The 21,128-nt window shown below is 36.1% G+C and overlaps 1 protein-coding gene across 2 annotated transcripts in view; it reads right to left on the reverse strand.

The window, feature by feature from the left end:
- Positions 1-21,128, reverse strand: part of ASXL3 (ASXL transcriptional regulator 3) — a 174,264-nt gene that overhangs the window by 111,297 nt on the left and 41,839 nt on the right. Inside the window, exon 1 of one of the 2 annotated variants that reach the window (XM_079942253.1) lies at positions 14,730-15,364. The exons of the other annotated variant lie outside the window; for it this stretch is intronic. The gene's annotated coding sequence lies outside the window, so the exon portion shown is untranslated. Of the gene's footprint in view, positions 1-14,729; positions 15,365-21,128 lie in introns of those variants that run through there. 2 annotated transcript variants of the gene reach the window in all.

Genomic DNA, 21,128 nt, shown 5'->3' on the forward strand with positions numbered 1-21,128 from the left:
TGGTTTGTTTTCATTTCCCACAACCCCTGAAGCAGAACGGGGTGGAATTTGGAGGCAGGGGAGCAGGCATAATTTAAACTGTCTAGACATCAAAGAACCCCCAGAGATGCTTTGCAGAGCCCCAGTGCTGTGTGAACTACAGAAAAACCATTGCTTTATCACATCAAATTGTTGACAGAACACATAAAATTTTACTAATAGTGCACACTTGGTGAAGAGAATGGATGGCCTGTCTATTTTAATAATTTTAAAAACCAGAACAAATATCTGGGGAATGCAATTGGAAGAATATTTACACACGACAAAGAAAATATCATCGTTGTGGTCCTCTGTTCCTTTCCATATAACATAATAATGCTTTACAAGACAGTACTTAAGTAATCCAAATCTTAAACTACTAAGTATCCCTTAATAATAATTTTAGCTGAAAGCTATTTCCTGCAAACATTCTAAAATCTCATTTTACAATTATGGGAGCATCAAAAACGTAATCCTGAACAACTGAAGTCTAAAAATTCAACAAATTTAAGGAGCAATTATTAAGCAGCATTATTAGTCTGTTATTGCGCTGTCTTATTAATATGAATTAATTGAAACAATTTTATGTTTACTCTTTCAAAAAAATTAATAATAGCTCCTTTCAAGTATTTTCAGTGTTGATAGCCTAGAGAAAATGTCTTAATTTTAAAGGTTATATTTTTAAGGGGAAATTATGTGGGCCTCTGGGGTGGAGGTAACGTTTCAGTTCTTTATACAGAATCTTAGCGTTCACTATGTGAAAATTAAATTGTTTACTTAGGATTTGTGCATTTCACTTTATATATGTCACATTTCACAAAAAAAATGTTTTTAAAATGTTAAAAAAAAAACCCAATAATGCACCCTTGGATTTACTTACGTATTTACATATTTAATGGGTAGGTCACTACTACTAATAGACGAATAAACTATTTCTACCATTGAATGTGGATGACTCTTAAACACACATACACAAGGTTTGTATCAATTGATAAATCAGTAACCTAGATGATTAAAAACTACCCTAGAATGTCAAGCCAAACAAACTTCTTACTCTTGAGAAATATTACTGCTGGTCTGGAACCCCCCAGAATGACTGAAAAATAAAAACTTAAAAGTTAGAGTCCTTTATACATATGTTATCTGAAGAATCCCAGCACATAAAATATTAACCAAAAAATGACCTACAGCAGTTCTGAAATTTGATTTTGAAGACAAAAACAGTGTCCCAAACTTCACAGTCCCTCTAAGAGGATCCCTAGTGAAAGTTTTTAATGGGCACTGACTTATGACAAATAACAAATATTAGAGTTATAAAATGTTAAGTATGATTCCCAGTTTTGCAGATATAACTGAGACTGAGAGGTTAAGAATCTTTCTACAGTTAAACAGCTAACTGATACAGCTGAAATCCAAATTCTACTCTGATTTCAAAGCCCATATAAACATATAAAAATAAACAGGAACAACCAGTTACCTCAAGAGATGGGTCATATTTAAAGAAGATAGTTTGCATTTTTCTATGTAAAGAATACCTACATGATTTTCAATATTCAACGTGTCTGTAGGGTAAAATTAGAGACTTAGTCCCAAGTACTCTTTTATGAGGTGGGGATATTGAGGCAAGAAATAAAATTACCAAGTGACAAATGTTGTACAATTTAATTCTTAAATTTAGAGAAACAGTTTCAGACTCTAAACCTAGACATGCATCTCTGATTGGCTTGAACAGTGTAAAAATATATTATTTGGGGAACATAAACAGGCATTTGAACTTAGACTCTCTGTAGCCACTTTATGGACATTACCAAGCTACCACTAGATAGACTGCAGTGATTCATACAGCCATATGTACTAAACAGACCTTTTGTTTTAGGAGACAAGAATTTCAAAACATCAGTACAAGGACAAAAGTTTGCTCGGCGTTATTTTAGAATAGGATTTATAAGGAAATTAAGAAATGGCCCTAAAAACGTGTAAGCTAAAGCATATAATCTAAATTATAATTTTTAAAGACCTCCAACTAAAAGATGAGGTGAGATGGTTATCTTTGATATAGACATTAAGGAAAGAACACACCACATGTATAGCTGAATACTGGCGATTGTATTTCTACAACTATGCATGTCGTGACATGCCATATTACCACTGCTATACTAAGAAAGGCAGTGGAATACAATGAATAAGACTGTGACTTGTGGAGCCAGTCAGCCTGAGCTCAGCTGAGGCTAGACCATTGCCTAGCTCTGCGACTTTGGACTTCACCGCTCTGGGTCTCAGGTTTCTCAACTACAAAATGTGGATAACAAAAGTCACTATTGCCTAGGGGATCATTCTAAAGATTTAATGAGTTAAAACATGTAAAGCACCTAGAATTATGTCTGGCATATTGTACGTGTTCAAAAATTGTGAGTTATTAGTAGTAGTCTTATTATTTATTACTATTATGGCTCAAAGTAACCAACACCTAGAGGTACAAAGGATGGCAAATGGAAAGAAATTATATTTTCTGTAGCTTGTTTAAAGAATTGGTTCAGGTAATATTTTGTCTGATTTCATTTTTGTTTCATTAGTAAAAATAAGTGAAGATATGCAAGTGTACACACCCCCTATCCCACAGCCTTTCACATGTGATAAATATTGAAAATAACTTATTCAGTAAAGGCAGAGAGAACAGAATGATAATAATAAACATCTATTATTATAGTTGCCATTTATTGAGCATCCCTAACGCAACCGGGCTTTCACAACTATTATCTCTATTCCTTACAGTCACCATAAAATGTAAACATGATTCCGAGTTTTACAGATGTAACTGAGGCTGAGAGGTTAAGAATCATAGTGTAGTCAAATAAGAACTAAGTGACACAGCTGAAACCAAATTCTACTGATTCCAATGTCTGTGCTCTTTCCACCATCCCACATTCTCTGTCCATAGAGTTGTTTCTTCCAATTAACTATCCTTGGATACTACCAAAGAATATTTAGCACTTGAAGGAAACACACAAAGAAAAGCCAGATGCTGGAAAATGGTAAGATGTTGGCTCCATCTTCACTCAGCGTTGCCTATAACAATGACTCCCCCCGGGTAAATTTCAAATAATAAAAAGAAAGAACTAGATTGCAGAAGATGACACTGTTGGTTGTCTTGTTCAGGTACTGCTACCCTATGAACACTAAGGAAGAGAGACCTTTGAGAGAATACGGTAGAGAATTCAGATCCGTAATTGAGAGGCCTCTTTGTAGAACTAGATCATTAAAGAATAACACAATCCATTAGCTGAATAAATATTTATTGAGCACATTATATATGCCAAACTAATCTTGAGATAAATTTGCACTCTGACAGTGCTTTGTACAGAACAGAAATGCAGGCTGAGCTGAACTGAATTCTCTGAATACATATGAAATGACAAGGAATTCAGGAGAAAGGAGCCTTGAGGCATGTGCCACAAAAAGAAGAAAATCATTTGGAATTTAGATGTTATCCCTAGTTTATTCTAAGGAGATGACTGAGATGGGATCATGTGTGAATTTCTTCTATCACTAACTCCAATGCAGAGGCAGCCAACCCATGGCCATTGATGGCTCTTCAGGACTTTATACTACTTCCCCACAACTATAATCTCAAAGAGAATATCTTCATTGATGCCAAAACACCCACATATCTTCCAAAATAAAAGAAAACAGTGGATTTCATATATTAAAGAACAGACATTGTAAATATATTTAGTATGATAAAATAGATTCATATAAAAATGTTAATTTCTATGTTCTACTTGTAGCTACTCATACTCTCCCGTTTTGTTAGCAACGGCTAATATTACAGTGTTTCTGAATGTGTTCTATGGGATGTTAGTCCCAAGTGATACTCAAAAACCTGTCAAAGGAGTTTCAGAAAAGCTGCATTCTCCCTTTGCAAACTCACCAAATCCATTAACGGTATACACTAAAGTCTCTGAAAAATCTTACATAACTCCAGAAACCTACTTAACTCAGTGTTTCCTAAGCATATATAATTTTCAAATCCTCCCCACAATAATAGGTAGCAACATCCCCTATTACAGAATGCCAAGAAATATATGTGGGGGAATGCTAAACTTTTATGGTTAGGGTCATTAGGAAAAAGTACCTAGCTTGGATATTCTCAGGAATATTTTATTAGCAAAATGCTCAAAAATTATCTTAAAGGTATATAAAATATTTGTTTCTCTGTGAAAAAATAAAGCAGTGTGATGATTATTTTTCCCTGTGTAGATTTATAAAATTGAAAAACACCCAGGCACTTTAAATAGCATTGAAAAATTTACAAACAGTATCCACATATAAATGAAAATACTATATATTTGCAATATTACATTACACAACATAGAAGTCATCTTACTCATCTCTCCCAGTGGAGATCTTTCTCCTGACTCTCTATGTCTCTCACTCAGTGACGGGTACCCTCCTCGTCATCACCCAGGAATGGAGCATTTCTCAGACTATTTGAATTATTCTGCCTCAACAACACTCATCTTTCAATATACATTTTCTACTTCCTCACATCCGAATTCAAACAATCTTTACGTCACAAGAAGACAGTTCTATAGCTCCTACCCCTACCCCCGCTTTCAATACCTCCCTGCTGCAATTTGGTCTACCCCACTGGTGCCAGAGCAGTTTTCCTATTAAAAAAACAAAAACAAACAAATGAAACACTGCTCAGGCTTCAGGCCATGCCATACACTAGATTGATTGACTGCATTTTTTAAAATCAGTGCTTTTCACTGCCCACCAAAGGAAGCACAAAGCCCTTGGCTGACATTAGGATCCTCTACGGTACACGTGGCACCTCCTTCATCTTCATCTTCCCCAACTCTCAGATTACTCCCCGATTCCCAGACTACTCTCCTCTGATCTGATCCAGCTCAGTAAACCATGTGCTTCTGTGGTTTCCCATCTCTCTATTTTGGCTCCTGTGAAACCCTCTGCCTGGAATTTCATCCCATTCTTTGCTCCAGTTACCATTCAAAATAAAATGCTTAACTACCACCTGTATGGTGCCAATAAATTAAATGTTCACCAGTAGGTTATAACTATAGATACAGATAGCCTTCTGTGATACCAGGGTATCTCCCTCACTGTATTACAATCTCAACACTCTGCATATCCCTCATGGCTTCCTTCCATCAAAATTGTTTACACTTCTAACTCTCCTGCCCTTACAACTTCCAACCAGTTTGGGAACTCCACAGGGGATAGACACATATTTATTTAATTGTATTATCTGACAAACAATCCCAATGTACTCAAGAGGTGTTTGTTGAAATGAACTTAATCACTGTTATAAAAATTGTTACAGTCACGGATTTGTAGACATAAAGCACTCACAATGAATATCATCTATATTCTATTTAAACTCCTGACTACAAGGGTGTCTCAAACACCCTACCTACTACACAGGCTACATGGCCACCTTATACTGGCAAGCCCTGCATTCCTTTCTCTTAGGAACTTTACCTTATTCCAGTTCAGCCATCGGTGAAATGGTCCTGATTTCCCCACCAGAAAGGCTAGCCACGTTAAACTATCTGGCCAAATTGTGGGAGTCTGAGTATCTTTGGGGAAACTGATATAGAACTAAAGGGGATGAGCATACATTATTTTCAGTAAAATCATAAGCTTACTGTAAAGGTACAAAAAATATTAGCTAGCGACTAACTCTGCTTCCACAAGGATGGAGCCTGATGAGAACAAAGCTAACCCAGGCAAGCAGAGCGAAACATAGGAAGAAAACATGGGGGGGAAGATGACATCACTTGGACTCCTGCATTATCTAGTCACGTTGAAGTTCAGCCTATTGGATGTACAAGTTAAATAAGCCAATAAATCCCGTTTATTTTATTTTTGACACTTGTCTAATAGGCTAAGTGATTTATACAAGCTTATCTCATTTTTCTAGGTCTCGATGTTCTCATCTGTAAAATGATGAATTCAAAACAGGTATGCGTTAAAGCTCTACTAATATCTTTCTGGTTAAGCCTTTAAGGACAATGAATAATGGCTGGACAATTGGCATACTGTTGATTCTAGCCACGCCGCCTGCCTTTATATTCCCTTCATCTTCAACATCGTCTGTTCTCCTCTCTTCCTACTCATTTGTCAAGGATGCCTTGCCTTCACCTCCTAAAAACTCCTAATTAACTCTCCCATCCATAGTGATGGTTTCTGAACCTCTGTAGGCATCACAGCCTGTCCTGGGACTGCAGCATTTAGTTCTGTGCTATCTAATACCTCGTGGCTCAGTGGTAATCAGCTCCTTAGGACTTGTTCCCCTCATAGGGCCCTGTCAGACTCAGATGCTCAGAAAACATTCAGTGGCTGGTGACAAGCTAACGTTTCATGATTTACAGAAGAGAACAAAATTTGAAGCTTGGCAATACCAAACATTGGCTGAGGATGTCCAGAAACAGGAACTATGAAATACCCTAGTGAGAATATAAACTGATACAACCAGTTTGGAAAGGCATCTGGCCATATCTAGTGGAAAAAAAAAACAGGTGTGCACGCTTTACAGATCAGCAATTCCACTTGTTGGTACAGTCCCTAGAAAAACTCAATGCATATTCACAGAGTCATTATTTGTTCAGGAAAAAAACTGCCAATAAATGAAATGTTCACCAGTAGGTTATAACTACAGATTTAGATATACTTTGTATATACATAGCAAAACTATAAAGTTCTGAACCACAATAGTACACAGCAAATCTATGACACTGATTGCCTCTGAGAAAAGAAGGATATCAAAGGAACTCCAGCTTTTCTGCCAGACTTTATTTAAAAGAAATCCAAAGCAACTATGACAACGTGTCCACATCTGTTAACTCCAGCTGGTGGTTGTTGGTCTGATATTTTGCTGTATTTTCAAAAAAGAGAAACAAAAGATTGTTGATGATTTTGTTCTTTTACCCACAATTTGGCTTCTCTCTGATTCTATCAGAGCCTTCTCCCCTGTGTCAACTTATATTAAGGTTTAAACACTTTTAGGCAAGCAAATAAATAAACACATGGAAATTATATGAAAGTGTAAAGATACATCATTATACAGAGTTAAAAGTAATAAATCCCTCTCAACTTCCCCCAACCACACCCATTGCTTCTGAAGTAATGACTATTAAAGATGTACCATGTTTTTTATCCCCAGAGCTTTTCCTATTTTCATTCATATACATGCATATATTCAACTCTATGGTTTTGTATTTTAAATTTCTTTTCAACAGAAATGAGAGCTGTTAGTGCATACCAGTAGATGCAGACATTTTAACTTAATAATATGAATGGGAAAATTTCCCATAGGATGTTGTTTGCTCGTAGTGTTCTATAGAATATTAAATGCTCTTAATATTCAGATAGTGGTCTTACTATCTGATAGAGTAGATACGTTGTACTGTAATTTTTAAACTATTTCCTTATTATTTAACATGTAGCTTGTACCTAATTTTACCCATTCAGATAGTACTGCAATGAAGAATCTGGTATATATGTCTCCTTGTAAGTATGCTATAGACTGAATGTTTGTGTTCTCCCCAAAATTCATATGTTGAAACCTAACCCCCAACGTGGTACTATTGGAAAGTGGAGGCCTTTGGGAGGTGATTAGGTCATGAGAATGGAGCCGTCTTGCATGGGATTACTGTTCTTATAAAAGAGACCCTGGAGTGCTCTCTCCCCCCATTCCCATGTAAGGACTCAGTGTGAAGTCAAACATCTATGAACCAGAAAGCAGGCCCTCACCAGACTCCAAATCCACGGGTGCCTTGACCTTGGACTCTGCAGCCTCCAGAACGGAGAGAAACCAATTTCTGTTGTGTATAAGCCACTCAGTCTACGGGATTCTGTTACAGCAACCCCAACAGACTAAGACAGTAGGTGTAACTATTTCTCTAGGATAGATTCCAAAAAGTAGAATTTTTATATAAAAGGGCGCTTTAAAAATGTTGATAGTTACTTCCAAATTACCTTCACTGAGAGTAACTATTTTCCCCACCCTAGTCATGGTGGACAGTATTCATCTTGAAATTTTGCTGATCTAATCAAATGAAGGTAAAGACGTCGCTCCAGGCAGAGAGAGCAGCATGAAGAGGACATACAGGGACAGAACTGAACATGATCTGCAGAAACATGATTATTTGATATTTCCAGAGCAGTGAGTGGGAGGGAGAATAGGGTTGGGATCAGATTCCAAAGGGAAGGTACGCACCATGCCACGTACATGACAGTTATACCTCAGTTTAAACTCCCTGGTGAGGAGCTTAGACTCCATGCAGGAGATGAGGGAGAGCCCCAGAAGATTTTAAGGAAGGAAATACCCTTGTCCTGCTGTACGCATGAGGATAGATCCAGAATGAGACAGGTCTAGAAGAAGACAGATCAATGAGGAGCCTGCAGTACTAGACTGCAGAGAAGACAACGAGAACCTCACCAAAGAAATAATGGTAAGGAAGAGATGTGAAGAAAGAGGCAAGAAATACATGAGAAGAAATATGGGGGACAAAAACCAGTAGGATACAGAAACTGACAAGATGTGTATGATGAGGTAGCAGAGGAATTTAGGATTGCTTCAGGGGCTGGGGGAAAACGGTGGTATAAAGAATTAAAATTGGCAACAGCAAAGAGATGGTTTGGGAAAAAATACGGTGAATTTAGTTCTGGACTTACTAATTTAAAGGTATGCATCCTAAATTCAGATATACACATGCATCACAGAGTTAATGCTGGGGTTAGAGACAAACACTGGGGAGCCATCCGCATATAGATGGTATCTGGAAAGGTGAAAATTGAAAGGCACAGATGTAGACTAATAGAAGAAGAGAAAGTGACTGACTTGAGCTTATTACATTCCAAAGTCAGAAAAGTACATGAGAAAATATTTCTGAGATGAAAAAAGGAAAAAAGAATCCCATGAAGAATTTCATTATAATAATATGAGGTGTAACTCTAACTTCAGGATATGACTATTTTAGAAGTCAGAATAAATCTCTGTATTCATAGGTAGAAACAACCCGTAAGTAGGAAATTACATAGAGGATCTTGCCAGCAGGAACCCTTCTTTTAAACATAGTTTTTCTTTTAAGAGTAATATAATACACACTACCAAATGTAAAATAGATAGCTGGTGGGAAGCAGCCGCATAGCGCAGGGAGAACAGCTCGGTGCTTTGTGACCACCTAGAGGGGTGGGATAGGGAGGGTGGGAGGGAGATGCAGGAGGGAGGGGATATGGGGATATATGTATACATATAGCTGCTTCACTTTGTTATACAGCAGAAACTAACACAACATGGTAAAGCAATTATACTCCAATACAATAAAGATGTTAAAAAATAAATAAGAATGCACATTAAAAAAAATAAATAAAATAAAATAAAATAAATATCAGCCTGATGGCAAGTGCCTCAGGTTTGAATCTCCACAGGAAAATAATCCTAATCCTATTATATTGACCAAAAATCAGTAGATGGTTAACTTAGATCCTTGGCTAGTTTGATTTGGTATTCTTTTATCTTGACTGCTAGTAAGAACATTGTAAGGCTTTTATAAAGGATATAACTTATATTATAAGAACCATAAAAGATACTAAAATAAAGCTACAGGCAAAATTATGAATAAAATATATATAATGAAGACATATACTTACGTGATGGTTATATGTAAATTATATATTTTAAACCTTTTTGTATTGTTTTTGCAATGTTTTTTTGCAATGTTTTTGTTTGAAATGTTAAAAAGCACCCAGAATAAAAAATTTGTATTAAACTTAAAAAATAATAAATAAATAAATAAAATAAAAAGTAATATAAAAACATTACTAAAATATCTGTCCATTGAAGAAAAGATGAAAAAAATAACTAAAAATATCTCAACTCCTTAAAACAACTCTGAGCATTTTACAAACTTTCTTCTAGCCTGTGCTTCTGGCAGTTTTCTATTTTAAAGTTATAATTTACCTAAATATTGAATCACAATATTTCATTTTATATTACACCCTGTCGAAACTACTACACAGCCATAATAAATATATCGAATTGTTAAAAATATTCTATCAACTTGTTTCAAGCTAGTGGTTTTCAATCTGGCCGTGCATTAGAATTTTTAGGGGAATTTTTTGAAATGCAAATTTTGAGGCAACGCCAAACTTATTAAATAAACATCTCTGGTGGGGCCAAGCCTTCAGCATTTTCTTATGTTTTTCCAAATGATTTTACTGCACTGTCAAGTTTGAGAATCACTGATATTACTGGTGAGCATTTATATTCTTTATTCATAATTGAAATAGCATTGATGTGAATATTTTAGGGTATATGACACTTTTTTCCTTACAGTCAAAGATATTTTAAGATAGGCTTGCAGAAGTGGCATTATTAATTCAGGAGATATAAATTATGTAATGACCTTTTGCAAATAATGCCAACTGGCTTTTCAAGTGAGTTGTTTTGGTTTACACTGTCACCAGGAGTATACTAGCAGAAAGCATCATTTGGAGTCAGGGTGAAGTGCTTGCACTGATTAATTTATTAGGTAAACCAAAAAACAATCTCCAGTGGCTCTTTACCTTGCATTCTGTGATTATTAGTAAGATCAGATCTTATCCACATACTTGTTTATTCCCTAGTTTTATGCACTGAAGCTCCTCTGTTCATGACCTTTGACCACAATGTTCTAAGGTCAACATTTCCTTTTGTTTTAATAATCTTTTTATATAATACTTCTAGCTTATATTAGCTAAAAATATTAACCACAAATATTTTCTCCATTGTCACTTAATGTTTTATTTTTGATCTGCAAACACATAAAATTTTATGTAGACAATTACGTTCATCTTTTCCTTTGTAGTTTATTTTACAGCTTCTGTAAAAAGTCATTCCCTCTCAAAGGTGAATTCAAAAGTTACACTTGAATTTTTCTAAGTTTTTCCAATGCTATGACTTTTCATATTTAAATTTTCAATCATGGCTGTACTTCCTCAATATAAAATACAACTAGCCATCACATGTTCCATAAACACTTAAAATGTTTATAAATATTTCTTTGTCCATTACTTCATCGCTAATTCATCCTCCTACCGCTTCTCTGCAGAAGACTCCAGTACTACTCATAGGAAATTCCTTGATCAGCAGAATGTCAAAAGAATTCAACTCAGAGTTTTGCTGGCTATGGGAAAATTTTTACCTTTAAATGTTTGATAAAGGAAATGTTTAAAAATAACTACACCAACTACTACTGTTAAGATTGGCATTCATACCACAGGACAAATGTCCATTTAATTTAGCTTTCTTCTTCCTTCCTCCCTCCTCCTCACCTTCTTTGACCACTTGCCTTCTCAAGACAGTTTGTTCAGTGGCAGTTGTCTGCTTTGATTAAAAGGATTCCCATAAAACATATTTAATAAACATAGCCCTTTGCTATAAAATAGAAGTACCGTGAAATTCAAACACCATAATTACTTGAGATGGCATGAAATACAACCACAAAATTCAGACAGAATTATAAAGTAAAAACAAACTTGAAAAAGGAAGAATAAATACAAAGGCCAGTGAATTTAAGCATCCTTCCCTTCCCCAAACTGAGTATTCGACACCTAAAAATACATCTAAGAATCTGGCAGGAGGTTTAAAAGAAATTTAATACACCTAGTTCTTGTTTTAATTTCACCCTCTGGGAAATATGATTCATTAGAGACATAGTTGGGAGTAGGGATTGCAGAAAAGCAACCTAAATTAATATTCTTCTGTACAGAGAAAAGCAGTAAAACAAAGGTAAGAATGGCTAGGACCAATGCAAGTGTAAAAAAAGAATAAATAATACTGTTTCAGGCTAACTTTTTTGAAAACTATAAAATTATACACACATATTAATAAATTCCAGAAGTAATGCTACTAGTACGTTATATATGTATTACCTCTGTTTCACAGAAATAAACATCTTCCTTAGGAAAAAATGCGCATTTTGATGACCCATGGGGAGAAATCTATCTTTAGACAAAACAAGATTCCCTGTACATTATTTAACAGCAATATCAATGTTCCGACTAGGCGCAGAGAGACCCTCCAAACAACAACTCCAGAAACAAAACGAGAGAACAATATGGGAATATAATCGGGGTGGAAAGGAAGAGACTTTGTGACCCAAGGTAATAATTCAAGAAAAATTATTTTAAACCTGGGGCCCTATTGACTCAACTAACTAAATGGCAACTGATTAAACAGTTACTAAAATTATAGAGAACTATCTACGTTTATGTAACAATAAGAGGAAAACGGTCTTCTGCCTTCATTCTTCAATGTTTCAAAAAACAAAACTTCGGGCATCATGGCTTCTGTCCAGTTGGCAAACATCTTATTTAAGTAAGCACAACTCCAGACCACTCATTTAATCTGCTTTAATATTCTTGAGGGTTTAAATAGCCACTTAAAACTTTCAGGAAATAGTTCCTCGATGCACCTGCCACCTCATTTCATGAAATCAATACTTCGTTTAAGCTAAGTCAGGAAATCTTAAAGTGCTGAATTCAATTATGACCATTACTTCATGAGCTGCTAGTAGATAAAACACAGCACTGACGTTGAAAATCATTACAGTTAAAAAGCTTTACTTCTTTGGGGAAGTGGGGCCTTTTCTAAGGTACCATTAACATAATTGATAAGAGCATATCATGTTAGGATAACAGTAACAACTTTAATATATAATATAATACCTTTCTATTGCCAAATGTTAGTTTATAAGCACAGAAACAACATTCTCCCTGGCTACGCCTAAAATAAATATATTGGGATGGTGGGAGACAGCTGTCTATCAATATAAAAAGGAAAATTGATAACATCGATCCAAACTTCATCTAAAGATGTAAATAAGTATTTAGTAAAATCCACATATATTACTAGTTAAGCAGAACACAAAAATTCACCACGTCTTCAGTCACAGCACTATGTTATACATAAAAGGCAATGGTAAGCTGAGGTTCCACACAGAAAAGCCTGCAGACACATTTAAAAGAATAAAAAGCTTTTATAAACGGTAAACACCTGGTATTGGTCTTCAACTGTTGTCTCTCCTCAGATAACTACTAACTACCTGATCGGCTTCCATGCACTGGTCCTTCTAGTTTCCTAGGGTCCAATGTGGGGTATCATTACTTCAATTTCCAAGCAGAGAATGAACAAATGTCCAAACATAGAGATAAAATTTGAAATTCGAAACCTCTTCATCCCATAAATGCTACACATTTGATGATCGTAAAATTGTTCCTTTTGTCACTTGGCTTGTTAAACTGAGTTTTAAGAAAACTCTGGAAATTTTCAAAATAAATGTTATGCTAGTACATTCCTATGTCTCTCATTTCCTCCTTGATTTGTTCATGCCTTCTAATAGGCATGGTCTTTCTTCTTCTTTTTTTATTCCTTTGGGACCCCCTCTTGAAGTCTAACATTTGCCTGGGGCTTAACATTTGACTGGATGGAAAGACTGAGCTTTGGAACCAGCCAGATCCAGGCTCAAATACCAGAGCTTCCACTTATAATTGTGTGAAGTTAGGCAAGATACCTAACTCCTCTCAGCATCAATTTCCTCATCTGTAAAATGAAGAAATAACACCCACTTCTCAATGTTACCCTGTGGATTAAATGAGCTAAAAAATAGAAACTGCTTGGCTCAGTGCCTGACATGATCAGTTACTGCATAAATGTTAGTTTCCTGCCCTTTTGCCAAAATGACAGTCAACAGACAGTTCTGATGATATTTACAGACACACACATCTGTTTGTTCTTTTCCGTTCTTTACCTGTATTCTACTCCTAATCCTAATAAACTTCCCCCATGTTCAACACTCAGCAAAGCTTTTCATTACCGTAAAGGAAAATAACTGAAATAATATTACATAAATAAATAACAGCAAAGAGGAGGCACCACATTTCTAAAGAACATGTTCAAAATTGAAGAAACTCTGGCATAGTCTCTCTAAAAATGTAAAATGCCTGAGCAGTTTAAGGAGAAGGAGAGGCAGTATTTACTCAAAAGTGCAACTCAATTTGATTCTTAGTAAAACAGGATTAGAATATCGAAGTGCTCTCCGTGAAGATAAAGCAAAACATTCACTGGGAAAATCAGCCATCACCAGCAAGAATATTTATTAATGTAGTCAGACTGCTTAAAAGGGCCCCAAGCAGAAGGGTGAACAAGCAGACTACAACTTCAGCAAGAAAGATCATGGAGATGCAGTCAGTGTTCACAGGGAAGAAGGCTCCGGATATATACCAGAAAGGAAAATAAAACTCTTCTATCTAATGTTACCATAGGATTTTTGTGTGTAGATGAATTTGGAGTCAAAATATGGCCATAGTTTACACAAACTGTAATTCAGATAGAGAAATCAGAAAGCACAGCAGGGCCTCCCAACTTTACACTTTCCAACAAGTCACACTTTCTCAGTTTCGATTCTAATCTGCACTGTCACACGGACAAAACAAAAATAGCGTATGTGAGCGACACCAATCTGAGAGCCACCCTCATAACCTTCTTCACAGTCATTCAAAATCACTGCCTGGCCTCCAGGTGGCCAGTTGTCTCCTCAAACCCACTAAACATGAACCGGGGAATGAGTGACAACGACGGGGTTCCTCCATACGGGGGGACCCTCGATGTCCCTTTGCACCCAACATCACTAGCTGGTACCTACCCGGAAGGAATGAACGGAACCACTCCAATGCAATCCCAGCCACTCCTGCTAGTTCAAGCATTCGGTTCAGCATCACCTCATGACCAACACGAAAGCAGCTGAGGCTCTAATATAATCATCATGGAAAGGTGTCCCAAATCCTTCATTCGAGGAAGATCCTTCATACACACCAACGCTGTCTCCAAGCCATGCCGGGGTCTGAAACCAGACTGGAAAATATTATATATGTGTATATATAGTAAAACTCCCACAACCCACTCTTCTACTATGTCACATTTATTTACAGCTGCTTAACCCCTCCTGAATATATATAGCCTTCTCAAGGTGAAAATATGAACATTCAAGGAAAGATCCTTTCCATAGTAGAAGGGAAACTGAAAGTATATGAAGACCTGGTGCTGCCTGGTAAGGTAGTTGAGGTGGTCCCAAATGGAACATACTTTGTCCTGAAGGGAAAAGAGAAAACACGATATTGGTTTCCAAGGCTAGTCTTCGAAACTTGGTATATAGGATCAAACTCTTCCGATGTTTACAAAACAAAAAACAAAACAAAGCAGAAAAACCTTGGCTTTTTCAGGAGATGGGAAAGCAACGCCAGATTAACCACTGAAGCTTTGTTTGGTATTACCAAAGTGCCTTCTACCTCCTGAATCCCACTGGGGGTCACCACTTTCGTAATCCTAACTACCATTGCCTGGACTGCATTACTAGACTCTACTGATGCAGGAGCTCTACGCTGACTGCCCTTGCTCACTGTGCAGACACAGGCAGCAACCTTTAAGTGAATAACAACTTCGAATGGTAGGAATAATTTAAAAAAAAGATCAATGGGCCCCAACAGCTATTATATGTTAAAGAACAAGAACAAACCAACTTTAAAAATACCAATTTTCCTTCTCACTTCTTAATGAATAGGCTTCTTAGAAACAAAGTGACATTATATAGAGTTTTCAAAGTTTAACCAGAGAATTCACTATTTTTATCTTCTTGAGACTTCTGTTAGAAGATTTAAGACTATATATTTCCTTTTGGCTTGCCCCTTTCTCCTGAACTAATGTAATACTGAAAACTAAAACTTTCAATCCCCGTGCAAAATTTTACTAAGTTTCTCAATTTCCAGAGTGTGTCTAAAATAAAATCAATTGGGTTAAATCACTGCAGCAATATTTTCTATGTGCTTACCCTAAAATATTACCTTCATCAAGCAAATGGCTATCTATATGAGTGTTCATCACATATAATTCCATTTTAAATTAATAGAATTGTCTTCTAATCTCCATTTCATTTACTCTACTGGCCAAACTCATCCCATCCTTGCCAATTACTAAAATGAAAAAGTTTGGTAATGTCCTTCGGGGGTACTATTTCCTCTACCCACTCAGTATATACTTTGCTTCTCAAGTCAATTATTCCATTGATGTCAAATATCCAGAAACTGTGTAGATAGGTTTGGACCTGAGATTTATACCAAACATAATACTCATTATGTTTTTCTGGACACTCTCCACTAACTTCACTGCATCTGGTAAAAAATGACATGTCTCTCATAAGGAAAATGCTGAATGGATCACCTGGGCTAAGGACCCAGAAAATACTACACTGAAAGGAATAGATCACTTGATTGCTCAGCTCAAGCTTACAGTCCTCTTGGTGCTTAGTAACATACAATGCTTTTCCTCCTAAACTTTTAAGTCCTCGTGTTTGACATATTGACCCTCTGTTGCATAACTTGTGGGTCTGGCCAAGTGCCATGAGTATAAGGGTCTTCTCAAACCATCCCTTTTACAGATATCAGCTAACAATGTCTGAGTAATATATGTTCAGTCAAATAAATACCCGCTGAGATGTCTGCCATGATCTAGGAACTATACAGGATATACAAACATGAGTAAGATATGTCACTAACTGTCTTGGAATCCATACTTTAGTTGGGAGAAAAACATATAAACTAAAAGAACTGTGATAAAGATACATTAAAAACCACCCTTATAAAAGAAGGGACCATATTTCTGCCTGGGAATTGAGGGGAAAGTATCCAGGGGAGAAAATCTGCATCTTAAATAATGAATAGCTATTACGGTGGCAGGGATAGTAATAACCAACAGAAGCTAAGGCATTAGCATATATGTAATTTACAAAATCTTGGAAATCAGCTCACTACTCAAAAGTAAAATATATTCTATCCTATAGTATTTAGTTTACAGACAGCAAAACTATTTCAGTATAATGGAAAACTCCCAGTATAATATGAACATTCAATAAATACTAAAGTCAAAACTCTGAGAACCTTAATGACAGAAGCACACAAATAATGATGTAGATTTTCCCAGAAATTAATCATTTCCTACATATTTAAATGCAGACCTCCTCAGAGACAGCGAAGTGGTTTTGTTTACTAAAGTCTCTTCTCCAAAATTTCATTTTGTGTATTTGAAGCTTCTCAATCAGATTTCAAACAAAATTTGGATGAGAGTACAAATACAGAGGACTCTGAGACACATCGTTTTCCCTCAAAACATACAAATTAGATAATTAATAGGAGGCACTGTCAGGATATGACATTTTAACACATATAAGTTTGGAGAGTGGAAAAGCAGAAGAAATACTACACTTATACTGTACATTCAAAAGGCTAAAGTAACCCAAGTATGAGAGCTAGCTAGAGAAAGGCACCTTCCAAGTTACAAATAAGATCGTCCTCAAAGCATTTCATGTAATGAAAAACAATTTACCCACTGGTACATTGCAAATCGGGAAAATCCCTGATCCTAGAATCCCAAAATTAGTCATCGGCAGATATCATATTAAAAACAATTCAGGCTCTGCTTCATCAAGTAACAATGGTTTTAAATCTAACCACTGAATCTGAGTTAAGAACACAAACTAATTAGAATCCCTTTCCTAACTTCTCATAAAATTTTAGATTAAAGATTATGTATTAAATCATATCATATACTTCTTATTGAAACGTGACTCTTTTGGCATCAGTGTGCCAAAAGGCTGCTGTGGAATATCTTAGAATACAGATTTGACTTGATAAGCCATTCAATCTTGATTAATTTTTCCAAAGTCCTACTAATGCAACAAAGTGTGAAATCTCACGAATCAAGTATACAGTTGATGGTACATTTTAAAAATTATTTTTTCCTCATTTCAGCCCTACCATGCAGATAAAGAGCTATAATTTTCCCTATTTCACTGGAGAGAAAAGACAAAAAAAAAAAAGAAAGAAAGAAAAGAAAAGACTGAGTGACTTATCCAGGATAACATATTATGTTGGAACTAGAAACAGAGCTGGAATTCAAATTTCCATTCAGAAAATATCATGAGCCTATTGCATAAAGGGCACCATGGGGAAGAGAAGATCAATGAGACATAAACTCTACCATTAAGGAAAGTGCAGTCCTATTATAATTAGAGGAAATTTGAGACAGTTTATTAGATACAACAAAGGAACACACATATTATGTTATAAATGAATACCAAGGATAAAATGATGAACTAAAGCTAGAGTTAAAGAACCCTTCACTGAGGAGGTGGTATATGACATTTGAATTGGCTTTGGAGTGGGTGGGTAGAGGACAAGAAACAGTGAAGGTCATTAACAGGCTGAGTAGAGTCAGAGAGACTTGGAAATCTATGCTAATACTTGCATCAAGTTAAATATATAGGTATTTTCTCAAATGTCACAAAATTATAATACATATTTAACCTAAATCAAGCCTAAGCATGAGATTTAACTTAAAAATAGATACAGCAGAGGCTGGTAGTTATTCCCCAGTAACCACCTTTCCCTACCTCCCACTTTTTAGCTGGGAACCAGCCTCCTGCAACAGACTATACTCTCCAGCTTCCAGTTCAGCTAAGTGCAACTATGTATCTGGCCAATGGGACATGAGAAAAATGGATGCACTCAAGGCTTAGAACAGAATATATCTAAAGAGGGACTGTGTCTGCCTCTTCTTCCACCTGCTGCTTGGAACATGGATTTGGTGGCAAGTCATTTAGACCATGGGATGAGGACAAAATACTAGGGACAACAGAGCAACACGACAAAAGGACCCTGGCTCCTTGGATATCCTGATATAACAAAGCTATCTTATCATTCCTGGGACTCCCCACCTTCAGACTGTAATGTGAGAAATGAACTTTAATTTAACCACCTATTTTGGGACTCCATGACACCCATGCAAACCTATACACTAGCTTATGTAAACACCTATGCTATAAAATAAATACAAATCCCAAGTATATTCTTGGACCTCAATTCTCAGAACTTGAGAAAAAAAATCTGAAAATATTTCATGGCAAAGGATTTATTATAATCAGCAATATGCAGTTGTTGTAATAGGCTTTCGAATCTATTTTAAAATTTTAATCTATATGACAACCCTAAACAGGGGAAAGGTCAGAGATCAATATTATCATATTAAAGGTGAAGAATAAAACAGCGGATCAGGAATTCATTACGAAAAATCTTTGACAGCTCCAAATTGTATTGGGTTTCACTTTATTTAATCCATAAAATATTCATGACATATATTTCATACTATATTGATATACTGAAGATCCATTTATAAAGGAAAGTCAAATGAGTTATTAATGCCAGAAAAAAGAATCAGTAAATGAATACTAGATTTTTACTGTAAGTGCACACTAGTTGACAATGTTTTCATTTACCCATTGGACTTCTCAGGCCACTCAATTTTATTGTGATTACATTTAAATATTGCTGTTCATGTTTTTACGGAGAACAGAGGAAAATTTAATAAGTAAACATAAATTAAATATATTATCATGGTGTGAATGAAGAAACAGAGCAGGCTGCAAGAGTCCAGAGGGAAAATCTGAAAAGAGAAAATGGGGGCTGGATGGCCTGTGTGCATCATATTGTCTGCAGGCGAATCTATTCGCCCTTGCTTCACAAATTACTCATATTACAGACATTCTAAAGAATAACTGGATTAAGCATATTCAATAAAGTGATCCATGGCACTGTGTCTTACTGAGCTCACTGGCTCTCTACATCAGCCCACAGAGGCAGGAATGCAAGGCAGCCACAACCCCTTCCCTTGTTCTTCTCATAATCCTCCTTTGGGCAAGGTCTTGATGGCAACCAAAAGCCAACGAGGCCAGAACCAAGAACACTGGATAACCATCAGAAGTACAAATCACAGTACAATCTCTCTTGCACCCCTAACTCCTGCCAAAATATGTACTATTGGAGGCAAATCAAACCAGATAATAAAGGGTGACTGGATCAACGAAAACCCATCACTTCAGGAAAATCAATTGAAAGACATGTCTCTTCAAATAGTACCTTAGAATAGAAGATTTATCTACTTTTCTTCTCTTTTTATGGTTTGTCCTTCACTTACTACCGAGCTTTTGCACATTCTTTTGCACTTCTCAAATTCTGAAATGATCACCCTCTTCTAAGTTAAAGATGAGTCACATATTTACTAGCCATTCTTTAGACTATCCCACTAGCAACAACTTATTCCAAAAAATATTCATGAATGCCATTTTTCTACATTAGCAACCAGTAGGACACCTTCAACAAATGCAAATTAAGCAACAAATTGAAAACTAATCATTGTACAAATGTTGTATTTCACTCAGACTGGTTAGAGAGGAACGAAGTCATGGATTCAGCCTATCTGCAGTGGTCTGATGGAGAAAGTGCTCTACCCAGACATTTTACATCTGTCTTTTGTAAAAATAAGGAATAAAAATAAAAAGGAAAGAGTGGTATTCTTCTATCTCCCAGAGGAAATACAATGGACAGATGAGATGAGGAAGGATGGATAAGTGGTCATGATACAGATTACCAATAACAGTAAAGTTTATCTGATTATTCTCCACTTAAGAAAATGTCCTAAAGAACGCAGTAATGCTGGTTGGGACGCTACTTATCTGTTAATTTGTACCTTTTTTCCTTTCCCTAGATGCATATCTTAAAAACAGGACAATGTTAATAACTTAGCCTCCTCTACCCCCCACCTAAGCATCATTTAATCAGTCTCATCTATTTTCATTCAGTTATTTCATAAAGGTAGTAACTGCCACTCTCTAAAACTGCCTTTTGTTAGCAATTAATGCTTTGACTGGTCACAGTTAGCCAGTTCCCCAGAAACAATCTATAAGTCCAATATCAACAACAAAACAGTGAGAGTCCTACAAAGTCCTTGGTTCTTCCATTACTGAAAGTACGTTTCCCACCCTTACAGCATCGCCTTCTAAATAAAACAGTAAGAAGCTACAATTCAAATATATCTTGCTGCTATCCATAAGCCCAAATCTTCACTAAAGATCATCTTTCTCATGTCGGACAAGCAGAACAGTGAAAGTTTGGGAAAGGCTTTGTACCTTCCAAATCTGGGTTATGGAAATGGAATT

Source organism: Stenella coeruleoalba (assembly GCF_951394435.1).
Source record: "Stenella coeruleoalba genome assembly, chromosome: 14".
Lineage (NCBI taxonomy): Eukaryota > Metazoa > Chordata > Mammalia > Artiodactyla > Delphinidae > Stenella > Stenella coeruleoalba.